Here is a 15,167-nt window from a genome sequence, read left to right as displayed (position 1 = left end):
TCACTTCAACAGGTTTCCCCTTTGGTGCTCTGTTAGTTGTCACCGATCAGGGAGAACATATGATATTTGTCCCTTTGGGACTGGCTTAATTCACTCAGCTGCTGTACAGTATTCTATAGAGTCCGTATCACATAATTTCTTTATCCAGTCTACTGTTGATGGGCATTTGGGTTGGTTCCAGGTCTTAGCTATTGTGAATTGAGCTGCAATAAACATTAATGTGCAGACAGCTTTTGTGTTTGCCAATTTAATTTCCTTGGGTAAATTCCAAGGAGTGGGATGGCTGGGTTGTATGGTAGGGTTATCTTCAGGTTTCTGAGGAATCTCCAGACTGACTTCCATAGTGGCTTAACCAATTTGCAAATTTGCATTCCCCCCAACAGTGAGTTAGTGTCCCTTTTTCCCCACCCACATCCTCGCCAGCATCTGTTGTTGGTAGATTTCTGAATGTGAACCATTCTAACTGGGGTGAGGTGAATCCTCATTGTGGTTTTGATTTTCATTTCCCTGATTGCTAGTGATATTGAACATTTTTTCATGTGTCTGTTGGCCATTTGGATTTCCTCTTTTGAAATATGTTTACTGAGTTTCTTGGACCATCTCTTAAGTGGATTGTTTGTTTTGATGTTGTGGAGTTTCTTGATTTCTTTGTAGATTCTGGTTATCAGCCCTTTATCCGTTGCATAGTTTGCAAACATTTTTTCCCATTCTGTCGGTTGCATCTTCATTTTCCTGTTTTTTTTTTTTTACTTTTTTTATTTTTTTAATTTTTTGAAAGGCAGAGTGGACAGTGACAGAGAGAAAGACAGAGAGAAAGGTGTTTCACCCTCCAGTGGCCGCCACGGCCGGCGCGCTGCGGCTGGCACACCGCGCTGATCCGATGGCAGGAGCCAGGAGCCAGGTGCTTTTCCTGGTCTCCCATGGGGTGCAGGGCCCAAGCACCTGGGCCATCCTCCACTGCACTCCCTGGCCACAGTAGAGAGCTGGCCTGGAAGAGGGGCAACCGGGACAGAATCCGGCGCCCCAACCGGGACTAGAACCCGGTGGGCCGGCGCCGCTAGGCGGAGGATTAGCCTAGTGAGCCGCGGCGCCGGCCATTTTCCTGACTGTTTTTTTGCAGTATAGAAACTTCTCAATTTGATGCAATCCCAAATGTTAATTTTGGCTTTGACTGCCTGTGCTTCTGGGGTCTTTTCCAAGAAGTCTTTGCCGGTATCTATATCTTGCAGGGTTTCTCCAATGTTCTCTAATAATTTGATGGTGTCGGGTCGTAGATTTAAGTCTTTAATCCATGTTGAATGAATTTTTGTGTAATGTGATAGGTAGGGGTCTTGCTTCATGATTCTGTAGGTGGAAATCCAATTTCCCAGCACCATTTATTGAATAGACTGTCCTTACTCCAGTGATTCGTTTTGGATCCTTGATCATATATAAGTTGGCTGTAGATATTTGGATTGATTTCTGGTGTTTCTATTCTATTCCATTGGTCTATCCATCTGTTTCTGTACCAGTATCATGCTGTTTTGATAACAACTGCCCTGTAGTATGTCCTGAAATCTGGTATTGTGATGCCTCCGGCTTTGTTTTTGTGGTACAAGATTGCTTTAGCTATTCGAGGTCTCCTGTGTCTCCATATGAATTTCAGCATCATTTTTTCCAGATCTGAGAAAAAGCTCTTCGGTATCTTGATTGGTATTGCATTGAATCTGTAAATTGCTTTTGGGAGAATGGACATTTTGATGATATTGATTCTTCCAATCCATGAGCATGGAAGATTTTTCCATTTTTTGGTATCCTCTTCTATTTCTTTCTTTAAGGTTTTGTAATTTTCATCGTAGAGATCTTTAACTTCCTTGGTTAAGTTTATTCCAAGGTATTTGATTGTTTTTGTAGCTATTGTGAATGGGATGGATCTTAGAAGTTCTTCCTCAGCCATGGCATTGCCTGTGTATACAAAGGCTGTTGATTTTTGTGCATTGATTTTATATCCTGCTACTTTGCCAAACTCTTCTATGAGTTCCAATAGTCTCTTAGTAGAGTTCTTTGGGTCCCCTAAATAAAGAATCATATCATCTGCAAAGAGGGATAGTTTGAGTTCTTCCTTCCCAATTTGTATCCCTTTAATTTCTTTTTCTTGCCTAATAGCTCTGGCTAGAACCTCCAGAACTATATTGAATAGCAGTGGTGAGAGTGGACATCCCTGTCTGGTACCAGATATCAGTGGAAATGCTTCCAACTTTTCCCCATTCAATAGTATGTTGGCCGTGGGTTTTTCATAGATTGCTTTGATTGTATTGAGGAATGTTCCTTCCAAACCCAGTTTGCTTAGAGTTTTCATCATGAATGGGTGTTGTATTTTATCAAATGTTTTCTCTGCATCTATTGAGATAATCATATGGTTTTTCTTCTGCAGTCTATTAAGGTGGTGTATCACATTGATTGTTTTGTGCACATTGAGCCATCCCTGCATACCAAGGATAAATCCCACTTGGTCTGTTTTTTTTTTTTTTTTTTTTTGACAGGCAGAGTGGACAGTGAGAGAGAGAGACAGAGAGAAAGGTTTTCCTTTTGCTGTTGGTTCACCCTCCAATGGCCGCCACGGCTGGCATGCTGCAGCCAGCGCACCACGCTGATCCAAAGGCAGGAGCCAGGTGCTTCTCCTGTTCTCCCATGGGGCGCAGGGTCCAAGCACTTGGGGCATCCTAAAAATTTCTGATACAGGTTGTTTTCATGTGTAGTTTAGAGACAGTTCAGATGCCTAACATTCTATGAAAGCCCAACTTTTCTTCCTTTCCACCCTCCAAATTATTCTTCTCAGAAGTGTTGAAAGATATTTTCTTTACTGGCTTCTCCATGTTACTGCTTAATTTGATATATTTCATTTTCTGCTTACACAGTAGCCCATCCAAACTCATAGTCCTTACTGACCAGGAATACCCAGTTTGACTCCATTTCTCTCAATTTATATCCAGCTCTGAGCTGCATATTCTTTCACTGCGAGTTTAAAGTTTGAATGTGCTTCCTTAACTTCTGAGCCTCTTTTTGGCCATGTTCAATCATGTGACTTAGACTTTTATTATATACTTCCCAGGAATTGCATCCATGCTGTGACATCATTTCCAGATTCTCAATTTGAATTTTGTGGTGCTCTTAACTGCTCCATAGAATGTTTACACATCCTTGCCACACATTAATGTCAGAGGATGGTGCTGGAAGTTCATATTGTTTCATACTGAGTAGTTCAATGGGTTGACGAGAAGCCTATCTTTCAAACTCATTTCTCAGTATGTCTGTTTCAAAATTACAATAATCCAGGGCTGTCAGATAGTTCAGGTAGTTTTTAGTGAGTCAGTATCAGCTAGTTAACTCCTCCACCAGGGCTGCAGCCGCTTCCCACACACCAGGCACTTCATAATCTTTATCAAAATGTGGTAGCACATCCAACACAGTCTCTCTGGCTACCAAGCCAATGCCTACAATTCTGGGGCACTTGGGTTCACCTTATATTTCTTTTGATAACCGTCTATTGTGGTACTTTGTCAATTTCTTAGCTGCAGTGATTGTTTTATTTCTTGAGTTTTTTGAGTCGCTGTTACATTCTGGATATTAATCATTTGGCAGATAGGTAGCTTGTAAATATTATTTCCATTTATGTTGGAGGTCTGTTCATTCTATTGTTTTTTTTTTCTTTTGCTGTGCATAAACTTTGGAGTTCAGCATAATTACATTTGTGTGGTTTTGCTTTCATTGCCTGTGCTTTGGTGGTCTTATCCTATAAGTCATAACCTACACCAATATCTTGAACTATTTCCCGACATTTTGTTTCAGCAACTTCATAGTCTCAATTCTTAAATTTAAGTCTTTGATCTATCATGAGTTGATTTTTGTGTATGATGAGAGGTAGGAATCTAATTTCATTGTTCTACATGTATACACTCAGTTATGCCAGCAGCATTTATTAGAGATATTACCTTTTCTCCAGTATATGGTCTGGACACTTTCGTCAAGAATCAGTTGCTATATGTATGTGGATCAATTTCTGGACAATCTATCCTGTTCCATTGATTTTTGTGACATTTGCCATTACCATACTGTTTTAATTTCCATAGCTTTGTGGTATGCTTTTAACTTAAGTATTGTGATTCCTCAGGTTTGATTTTTTTGTTGTTGTTGTTGCTCAGGATTGCTTTGGGCCTGTTGTGATTCCATATAAATTTTAGAAATTTTCTAATTCTGTAAAGAATATCATTGATACCTTTATAGCATTTGCATTGAATCTGTGGAGTGCTTTAGATAGTATAGACATTTTAATGATATTAATTCTTCCAATCCATGAGCAAGGAATATTTTTGCATTTTTTGTGTCCTTTATGATTTCTTTCATCAGTGTTTTATCATGTCCAATATGCAGATCTTTCACTTATTTTTTAAATTTATTTCTAAATGTTTGATATTTGTGGGTATTGTGAAAGGAATTTCTATTTTGATTTCTCTTTCAGTGAGTTCATCATTTTTGCAGAAAAAAAAAAAAACCTTTTTTTGTGTATTGATTTTGTAACCTGCAACCTTACTGAATTGGTTTATCAGTTTTAACAGCTTTTTGGTGGAGTGTTTATGTTTTCCACATACAATATCATGTCATCTGCAATCATGGATATTTTGTCTTCCTCCTTTGCAATTTTGATGGCCTTCATTTATTTCTCCTCCCTAATTGTTTTTGCTAATAACAAGTTCACTTTTTGTTTATCTGAGAATATTTTTGTTTTGTCTTCATTGTCACACTCTAGACATAAAGAATCCTGGTTAACACTATTATTGTGATTTTGTTTCTATTAATGCTTTAATATTACCATCCCATTGCCTCTGGTCATCTTTGTTTCTGATTAGAAGAAAGCTCTTACTCTTTTTTTTAAAGATTTTTATTTATTTATTTGATAGGTAGAGAGAGACAGACAGAGAGAAAGGTCTTCCTTCCGTTGGTTCACTCTCCAAATGGCCGCAGCGGCCGGAGCTGCGCCAGTGCAAAGCCAGGAGCCAGGTGCTTCTTCCTGGTCTCCCATGCAGGTGCAGAGGCCCAAGAACTTGGGCCATCCTCCACTGCCCTCCTGGGCCACAGCAGAGAGCTGGACCGGAAGAAGAGCAACCGGGACTAGAACCAGTGCCCATATGGAATGCTGGAGCCACAGGCGGATGATTAACCTAGTGCCCCATGGTACCGGCCCCGAAAGCTCTTACTTTTAAAAGAATTTATGCATGAGGAGTCATTTCTCTGGCGTTTTTTATAATTTTCTTTTTTGTTAATGTATTTTTATATGTTTACTATGATGTCAAAATTTGAATTTCTATGCTTTTATAATATTTATAGTTAAAAAATGGTAGATGGTTAAATGTATTTCACCTGTACATAACAAAGATATGGAATTGAAGTATGTATCCACCAACTGATGACTGGATAAAGAAAATGTGGTGTATATATATGCAATGGAATATTACTAAGTCATAAAACAGAATGAAATTCTGCCATTTAAAAGAAAGTGTATCAAACTGGCGATCATTATGCTAAATGAAGTAGGCCAGACACAGCAAGACAATTCCCACATGTTTTCTATCATATGTAGAAGTTAATAGAGAGAGTATAAAAATTTTTGGGCTAATTTTTGACAGTATTTCTTTGAATAATTTTTTCGCTCTGTGTTTTGTATCTTTTTTTCCAGTATTCTGATTAAATATGTGTTGATATACATGGCAGCCTTCAATTTCGGATTGCAGAATTTGTCTTTTTCAGTGTGGAATGAGAGTAGATGAGAAATGTTCATAGCTTGCCCCTCCCCAGTTATATAATTTATCACTTGAGTGAGAGATAAGAGGAGAGAAGATCCTGTTGCCATGGTCACAGCTGCCAGAAATGGAGTTTTCGTCAAGATGAGCCAGGAAGGAGAGAAAAGTGAGTCAGGGCTCAAGCCACACATACTCTTGCTGTTCTTACCAAGTAAGGTTTCTGGAATAAATTTTCTTCATTTTGTATATTTCCTTAGGACAGCTTCTAGAGATTTTAAAAATAATTTTTACTATAATCATCTCTGAGCAGTGAGTTTGAAAAGCTCCTCGTGCTGTCATTGGCAGAATTGCAACCTTCCCATTACTCCTGGTTTTCTGGGATTCTGGTTATTCTTAGATATGACTCTTGCATTTGGGCATTAACATAACTTCCTTCAATTATCTGGGTTTTATGGGGAATGTTTAAATATAATTCATACATTATATTATTAAAAGAATGTCTAATCTCAATTTATGTTGTTGCTTAAGTGCTATTTTTCCTCCTTTTTGCCATTTCACTGAAGTTAGTTATCACTATGTTGTTTAATATAGTCTGGGATATAAAAAATAAGTAAGTATGTTAATGTTCACATTGGAGCTAACACTTTTACTGTTATGCTTGTAGGCATACCATAGATTCTTTAGGTTTCTCGTTATGTTAAAACATTTATAGCTATACAAAAAAGTAGCCAGTTATTTATCAAGGTGAATTCTAGTGTCCATTTTGTGCTGAGTGAGAATTTAGATTCTAGTAGTAGTCAGTCTTTTTATCAATGTAAATTCTTAGACTTTATTATCTATGTAGTCCATTGAATTTGTCTATTATAATTCATTGTCAGTATCTATCTGCAGGAGATTGGTTCCAGGAAACCCCTTGGATGCAAACATCTGTGGATACTCAAGTCCTTTGTAAAAACATGATGTAGTGTACCTATACACATCTTTTCATGTACTTTAGATCATCACAATAGGGTTTATAATACAAAATAAGATGTAAATGTTGTGTAAATAATTGTTATACTTTAGGAAATGACAACAAGGAAAAAGTTTATACATGTTCAGGATAGTACAGTACTAATTTTTTTCAATCTGTGGTTTGTTGAGTTCATGGATGGAGAAACTATGGATACAAAGGGCCAATGAAATTTGATAGAGTTGTCTTTGTCTTATCTTTCCAACAGCTCTGATGTGATAACAGCAGTCACTATTTCATATCACTATTTTAGATACAGAATTCCAAATCTGATATAAATATGCAGAGCAAAGTGCCTGACCTTTTATGTAAACAGTATGTAATTAGACCTGCGGCTATTATTTCTGTGATTAATACCCATTTCTATTTCTGTTATCGATGAACTTGAAATTCGTGTGATTAAATACTGTTGGTATGTCATGACAAAGGCCTTGCTCAGTTTTTTTTTCTTACTTTGGGCATATATTCTAATAAATATTTTGTTTGAAAAAGAAAACATAATTACTATTGCTAAAATTGATGTTGGGCCTGGCATTGTGGTACAACTGCAACATGCTAGGCTGCTGCTTGCCACACCACCATCCTATATTGGAATGCCCATTTGATTCCGAACTGGATGCTCTGCTCCTGATTGAGCTTCCTGCTATTGTGCCTGGGAAGGCAGTGGATGATGGAACAAGAACTTGGGCTCTGTGAGTCGTAGTTTTTTTTTTATTATTGTTATTATAGGTCTCTTGAAATTGTTTTACCAAATATTTACTATACCCCCATATTCTTGTGAATAACCAAAACTTCAAGATCAAAAAAGATTGTTCTTTCACCTGCATTCCACTTCCTACCATTCCATCCCTTTATTTGAGGCCAGAGTTACTTGGGAATTTCAAATATAATATTTGAAGTTTCAAGTATTTGACTTATTATTGATAACTAACTTCAGGGTTTTAAATGAGAGTGCTGATAGAACTATAATTTGCTGTGAGGTAAGTTCTACCAAGTAAATGCAAACATTACCAATAAATGTAACTAGTCAAGTCTAGATTCTACTGTTCTAATAGTATTATTATGTGTATGGTGGTTGAAAGTTAATGAAAACTGTTTTTTTTTTTTTACTTTTTGACACATTTGAATCATAAATAAATTGAGAATGTAAATATATTCCCTGAGTAATAAATGATTGTGGGGATTGAGGCAATCAAAATAAAAACCCAAAGAAAATGGCTCATACTTTATTCTATTTTACTTACTACTCTTTTAGTAATATAGGGTAATGTTTTATTTATTGAGATAGAATGCCATTTTATTTAAATTACTCAAATATTCTTGTTTGATTTTCTAATGTTGAACTCATCTGTTAGAAACTGTCTGAATATGTTGTAAATTAAGATTGTATGTGCTGGGGCTGGAGGCCAGTGCTGTGGCATAGTGGTTAAAGCCACTGCCTGCAGTGCTGGCATCCCATATGGGCACTGGTTCGAGTCTCTGATGCTCCACGCCTGGGAAAGCAGTAGAAGATGCCCAAGTCCTTGGGCCCCTGCACCCATAAGGGAGAGCCAGAAGAAGCCCCTGGCTCCTGGCTTCGGATTGGCCCACCACTGGCAGTTGCAGTCATTTGGGGAATAAACCAGCGGGTGGAAGACCTCTCTGCCTCTCTGCCTCTGCCTCTCTGTAACTCTACCTTGTAAATAACTAAGTAAATCATAAACAAAAAAGATTGCAGGTGCTAATTATTTCTAATTAATACCAGGTTTATTTGGCAACACCTAACCATCAGTATATTATTTTATTACCACCATCAGTTTAGCTTTAAAATACCATCTCAGCTGAATTCATTTTGAGAAGATTCATGGAACTATACGCATGCTTTCTGCATTTTTTGGTGTGTATGTTACATTTCAACAGAATTAAAACAGCCAAACAAGCAGCTCCCTCACCCACCCCCGCCCTGAAAAAAAAAAGTATCTACTAGAGTTTTGTAGACCCAATATCAATTCTTTTTTTATCTACAGGTTACTTGAGTTATTTCAGTCCTATAAAAATAGAGACTTAAGGGGCTGGGGATGGTGGCGTAGCTGGTGAAGCTGCCACCTGCAGTGCCGGCAGCCCATATGGGTGCTGGTTCAAGACCCAGCTGCTCTACTTCCAATCCAGCTCTGCTATGGCCTGGGAAGGCAGTAGAGGATGGCCCAAGCCCTTGAGCCCCTGCTCCTGCGTGGGAGACCTGGAAGAAGCCCCTGGCTCCTGGCTTCGGATCTGCGCCACTCCGGCCGTTGCGGCCAATTAAGGAGTGAGGCAGTGGATGGAAGACCTCTCTCCCTCTGCCTCTCCTCTCTCTGTGGAACTCTGACTTTCAAATAAAGTAAGTAAATCATTTTTAAAAATAGAGACTGACAATAAATTTACTTTATCAAGTCTACAATAGTATCCTATTGTATTGATTATAGCTTCATTATAAAGTTTAGATAAATCAACCACATTACAATATATGGTCTTATAATCTCCACAGGGATATGAACCAGGTTGAAAAGATATTTTCTTTCACTGGTAAATATTCTTGTTTTTTTAAAATATCGAGAAATCATATATTTCTGTTTAGAAATCATATATTCTTTTTTAGAAATCATATATTCTTTGTTTAAAGGCTTAATTAGATAAATATAGCCATTATAATTATGTATACTGATGATTAATTTTGATGAAAAATATGTGTATTATATTCTTTTGCATATAAATTGACATTTTAGAATCAATTACTTGTTTAAGATCCTATAGTAAATGGTTTTCATTTCTGAAGAAATTCATATTGTCTAATAAAAATTAAAATCAGAAGTAAAGGATTGGTCTAATCATGAAGACACTTGTTGGGACACCCATGCCTCATATCAGAGTGACTATGTTCAAATCTTAGCTGTACTCCCCATTCTAGCTTCCAGCTAATGCAGACTCTAAGAAGCAGCAGTTGATGACTCAAGTAGTTGGGTTCCTGCCATTTATTTGGGAAACCTGAATTGAATTCCTGGTTCCTGGCTTTGGCCTGGCCCAGCCTCAGCCAATGTGTGCTTTGGGGAGTGAACCAGTAAATGAGGGAGCACGCTTTTTCTCTCCTCTCTCTCCTTTTTCTCCCTTCCTCTCTCCTCTCTCATCTTCTCCTCTCTTTCTCTCAAATAAATTTTAAAATTAGCTAGTTGTTTCTAATCCTAAACTAGTTAAGTAAAGATATATAAAAATTAATGAACTCTCAGAAGTGGTTCCTCTTAAAAAACACACACACACACACATCTTTGTTTCAACCAATGTCAAGTCTCCTGTGTGCTTTTTTTTTTTTTTTTTTTTTTTTTACAGGCAGAGTTAGACAGTGAGACAGAGGGGAGACAGAGAGAAAGGTCTTCCTTCTATTGGTTCACCCCCCAAATGGCTGCTACGGCCCGCGCGCTGCACTGATCCGAAGCCAGGAGCTAAGTGCTTCCTCCTGGTCTACCATGCGGTTGCAGGGCCTAAGCACTTGGGCCATCCTCCACTGCCTTCCCGGGCCACAGCAGAGAGCTGGACTGGAAGAGAAACAACTGGGACAGAACCGGTGCCTCTATTGGGACTAGAACCCAGTGTGCCAGCACCACAGGTGGAGGATTAGCCAAGTGAGCCGCGGCGCCGGCCCTCCTGTGTGTTTTTTTTATGCTTAAACATATATACAGATATAGTTCATGGACTCAATAGGTATTTATAGAATGGATGGTATACACACACATATATTGTAGTGATATATAGATAAGCAGAATACTTGGTGTCAGTTTTTTCTTTTTGGTTTTAACTAGCAAAATATTACAATATACAAACATAGAATATTGATAAATGTTAATTTAAGGAACTAAGAATTACTGAAAATACTTATTTCAAAGTGAGTATATGGCATCTAAATAGGAAATCAATATTGTTGTGAATGTTTTGTAAAGAATTGAAGTATTACTAGTAATAGTTTTTCTGTGGATTTTGAATTTCTTAAAGTATTTTCACGTTCAATAACTTGTTTATTCCTCATGACAAATCTGCAAAATGGAATTAAAAATGGTGTGCACACCTTAAATACATTGTAGTGAGTTAATAAGATAAGCCACATGCTGTAAGTAATCTGTCATGTAAACAAGCATCAAATATATCTAAGTCATGATTATTAGAGATATGAAGAATAGCTACTATTCCTAAATGTACGAAATATTGAGGTTTTAACTTACTAGATTACTTTATTAACTGTTCTATACCAAGAGAGTACCCTAAGTTTATTTTTATGTGTTAATTTATTTGATTTCAATTTAATAATTCATATAAATTTTCTCAACCTCATGCATGACAGGACAACTATATGAAAAATTAAAAATTAATATATAAATCCAAAGAAAACATTCATTTAAGCAATTTTAACTGTCTTATTGATATAATTTAACAGCACATTGAAACACAGTAACATTTGCTACTGAAATTTTTTGGAATGCAGTTCTAAATATGTTTTTCATAATAGATTGGCCATAACTTCAGTGGTGTGGTTTGGATACAGTTTATGTTCCCTCAAAAAAATAATGTGTTGGAAATTCCGCCCCCCCCCCCCAACATTTAGAGATGAACAAGTAGTGGAACGTTAAGAGATTGGACATCCTCAAGGTAATTAGATCATTGCGGGAGCTGCCTTCAGCAGGAATTAATGTTCTCATGGGATTCTGGTTAGCTCTCATGAAACTGGATCTATCTATCTATCTATCTATCTAATATATATAGGCTGATCTCTAAATCGCTCTGGCTTCCTGTAGCACCATGTGATCTCTTACATGAACATACCTACTGTTGTGAAGCCATCTGCCATGAGACCCTCACCAGAGCTGAGCAACAGCTAGAACAATGCTGTTGGTGGACCTCCAGAGTCCTGAGGTGAATAAACCTCTCTTCTTTATACATGACCTAGCCTCATGTATTTTGTTAGAGCAAAAGAAATGATCTTAAACACTCAGTGTATCTGTAAAGCAAAAAAAGGATTAAAAACATGTTTGTGCTTTTAAAAATATATACATATATTCTTTTAAAATACAGCTCTAATCCATTCATTAGAGCTTACCCTTATAATGAATTTGAGGTTGGCATTTTCTTCCAGAATACCTGATGTGCATAACAGACCATAGGGATCAATTCTGGGTCACTGATAATGTAATTACTTCCTTTAAGTTGTTCATTAAGTATGACTATCCTAAGGGACCTATGAACTGACAAGCTCACAACTTCATACCAATCCTGTTTTTTTTTTTAATTCTGATTGACAGTTCAGTCATCTACATCACACTTTTCTTTTAAACTAATGAATCTTTTTTTGTTGTCGATCATCTATCTTGTCCGTGCACCCACCCTCACAGAGTGTAAGTTCCAAGAAATGAGTATTATTTTCTGTTTTGTTCACAGATAATGCTACATTTGTAAACTGTAGCACCTGTCACATTAAAGGTTCTCATTAAGTAATTGCTAAATGAAAAAAAAAAAAACAATCTAAACTATAGGCAAACAGTTACATTGCTCACAATTATCTTAGTGGGCACACAGATTCTAAATAAGAATGTATTCTCATAGCCATTGAATTAGTTGTCATAATAATATAACCTTTATGCTTCTAAGTAGCTTTTTATTTACACAAGTATTTCCTATGTGTTAAATAAGGATTTGATCCTTCCATCAAACATCTGGCTTGATAAAATCATTTCCACACTACTTCACCAGGGCATAAACATTTCATAGATGTTAATGTTTTCATTATTGTTCTTATTGCAGCTATCGTTATTACTAAGAATAGTTATTTCCTTCTTTTTTAAAACTAATCATACTACATTTATTCTAGTTATTTCCTTCTTGATCCTAGATGGAAACTATGTGTTTGAAGAGTGGAAATGTTTAGGCACACAAAGCATATGAGCAGATGATGTTTTCTTTCATATTTTAAAATATGGATATTAATACTAAAAAAAATCCTTTCACATCTTACCTGAGGAAATAATTGATGTATAAATTGAAAAATTTAGTCACTTGTTCCAACAATGAATTCATTCCATAATTTTTCCAATATCTGTATTAAACTAGTGTTCTCTCTCTGTGAATAAAACAGATAGTACTCATACATACAAATAAAATCTATATAATGTTCCCATGATTTTTATCAATTTTGCAACAACAGCCTCTTTTTTTTACAAATTATATTAATGCATTCTTATGAAAAGTAGTTACTTCTTGGGCATATTTTCTTGGACATCCCATTAGGTCATATATTTTAGTGTCTTGTGTTTTAAAAATTCAGCTCTCAAATTCATTAGAAGACATGATTAAAAAAACGTTATGATTGATGTCCTTGTAAGGAGAAGGAAATTTTGACACAGACACAAGTAAAAGAGAGCTATGAAAATATAGAGGAAGCCATCTCTTGAGCTTCCTGTACCTGGAAGTCTGTGTCCATTTCAAGACTTGGAAGTTTCAGCTATCTTATTATATACATCCCCAATGCTTTTTTCCTTAAATTTTCCCTCAGTTATCTCTATAATATGAATATATGTTCACTTAATGGTGACTTGTGTCTCAAAGTCTTCATTCTTTTTATTTCATTGTTTTTGGCAGACTGGGTTATTTCAAAAAGCTTGTTCTCAAGATCAGAAATTCTTTCTGCCTGGTCTATTTTGTATTGAAGCTCTCAATTGTACCTTTTCTTTCATTAATTTAAGTTTTCAACTCCTAAATTTCTGATTACTTCTTCATAATATGCATTCTTTTCCTCATTTCCTTGAATTGTTCATCTGTATTCTCCTACATCTAATCGGATTTCCTTGGAATAACTATTTTGAATTAGGTTTCAGGCATTTCATAGATTGCCTTCAAAATCAGGACCGATTTCTTGATAATTATTATGTTCCTTTGGAGGTAAATGTTTCCTTGTTTCATAATGTTTCCTGTGTCCTTCCAATGATGTCTGCACTTCTAGCTAACAGTTGCCATTTCCTTATGGAATATGTTTTCTTGGAAAAGAATTTTTCATTTAGGTGTATTGTGGTGTGCTTGTTAAATAGTTACTTTTCCTTTGGTTCTCATTTAGCCCAGAAATGTAGCCTTCATGTTCTTTCTTCAAGTGTAATCAGTATCAGCCATATCTATGAATGTCATGGATGTCTGGTCTGCAGCAATTCAGGGAAATATTGATATAACCTTATAATGGGGGTGGTCTTCCAAAGGTGTATGTCCTCTGGCTCCAAGTTGAATGTCAATCACATTGGGATTTTTGATGAGAACAGTGATGTTTGTGGTACTGTGGGACACAGGGAACTCCACCAAGTGCGTGAATGTGGGTGACATCAGGGTTTGTGGCAATGACAGCTATGACCAACTCTGGAACTACGGGATGTATATGGGTCCTTCTCCAGGTCCTTCTAGGTGGATATGGGTGGTTCCAGAGCATATACGACAAAAAAACCACAGTCCCAGCAATAGGGGATATGGTGTGGATTTTACCAAGGTCCTATGGAGAAAGCACAGATTATTCTGGGGATTTTGTATGGGCAGGTGCAGTTCCGGAGTAGTCAAATGCAGATAGGGCCTTCTCCAGGGCGTAAGCACAAGTGACTCTGGGACCATCCCCATGTCCCACAGGGTGGGGACAGGTTATCTATGGGATTTTGCAATGACAACTATGGACCTGTAGCAGTGTAATGTAGAAAGAGATATCCCCAGATCCCATGGTGTAATGCGTATTTCCATGTTAATTATAGGTCCTGAACTTTTCTTGAAACAAGTACATAGTGTGAATTCATACAGTTGCATGTTGCCTCCACATCCATTTTGAATACAAATTTACATATTTCATACTGAAGCAGGGCTGTCACCCTTTGCACTTTCCAGTTCTGCACCATACACCCAAGTGTCTCAGGCTGGGGCTGGAGATAAGATAAGCATCTCTCCCACTCCACAGACTGGGCTCCTTATTTTCCTGCTGCTTCCTTTAAAGGGACCATTCAGGCATTTTTCCATAAAGTTAAAGTCCTTCACAACTGCTAGTTGTCCCCCTCCCTCTCCCCCTCCCTCTCCCCCTCCCTCTCCCCTCCCTCTCCCCCTCCCTCTCTCCCTACCTCTCTCTCTCCCTCTCTCCCTCTCCCTCCCTGTCCCTCCCTCCCTCTCCCCACCCCTCCAACCTCAGCATTTTTAATCCTATCAGGCATGACTTGGTGACAGAGGACCTGTCCTCTTGACTCCTTGTACTGTCTTTGCTCAGTATCTGTAAGTAATAATCACTGAATTTAGTTCTATTGTGATGGTATATCAAATTTTTGCCTTCCATATGTGGAACCAGGAGTTAACTCGGGCTGTGTTTTCCC

At 37.3% G+C, this 15,167-nt stretch overlaps 1 long non-coding RNA gene and 1 pseudogene across 10 annotated transcripts in view; one reads left to right on the top strand and one right to left on the bottom strand.

Annotated features, from left to right (window-relative positions):
- Positions 1-2,814: 2,814 nt before the first annotated feature.
- LOC100351860 (pre-mRNA-splicing factor SPF27 pseudogene) lies at positions 2,815-4,693 on the bottom strand (annotated as a pseudogene).
- Positions 4,694-8,842: 4,149 nt separating this feature from the next.
- The window catches only part of LOC149119740 (uncharacterized), an 80,155-nt gene continuing 73,830 nt past the window's right edge, over positions 8,843-15,167 (top strand). For all 10 annotated transcript variants that reach the window (XR_016227634.1, XR_016227631.1, XR_016227626.1 and 7 more), the window contains exon 1: positions 8,843-9,145. This is a non-coding gene — a long non-coding RNA (uncharacterized LOC149119740). The remainder of the gene's footprint in view (positions 9,146-15,167) is intronic.

The sequence above is a fragment of the Oryctolagus cuniculus genome, chromosome X, assembly GCF_051225735.1.
Source record: "Oryctolagus cuniculus isolate XC-2025 breed Fujian yellow rabbit chromosome X, ASM5122573v1, whole genome shotgun sequence".
In the NCBI taxonomy this organism is placed as follows: Eukaryota; Metazoa; Chordata; class Mammalia; order Lagomorpha; family Leporidae; genus Oryctolagus; species Oryctolagus cuniculus.
The sequence above is the reverse complement of the archived record's forward strand: the minus strand, read 5'-3'. Positions and strand labels throughout refer to the sequence as shown.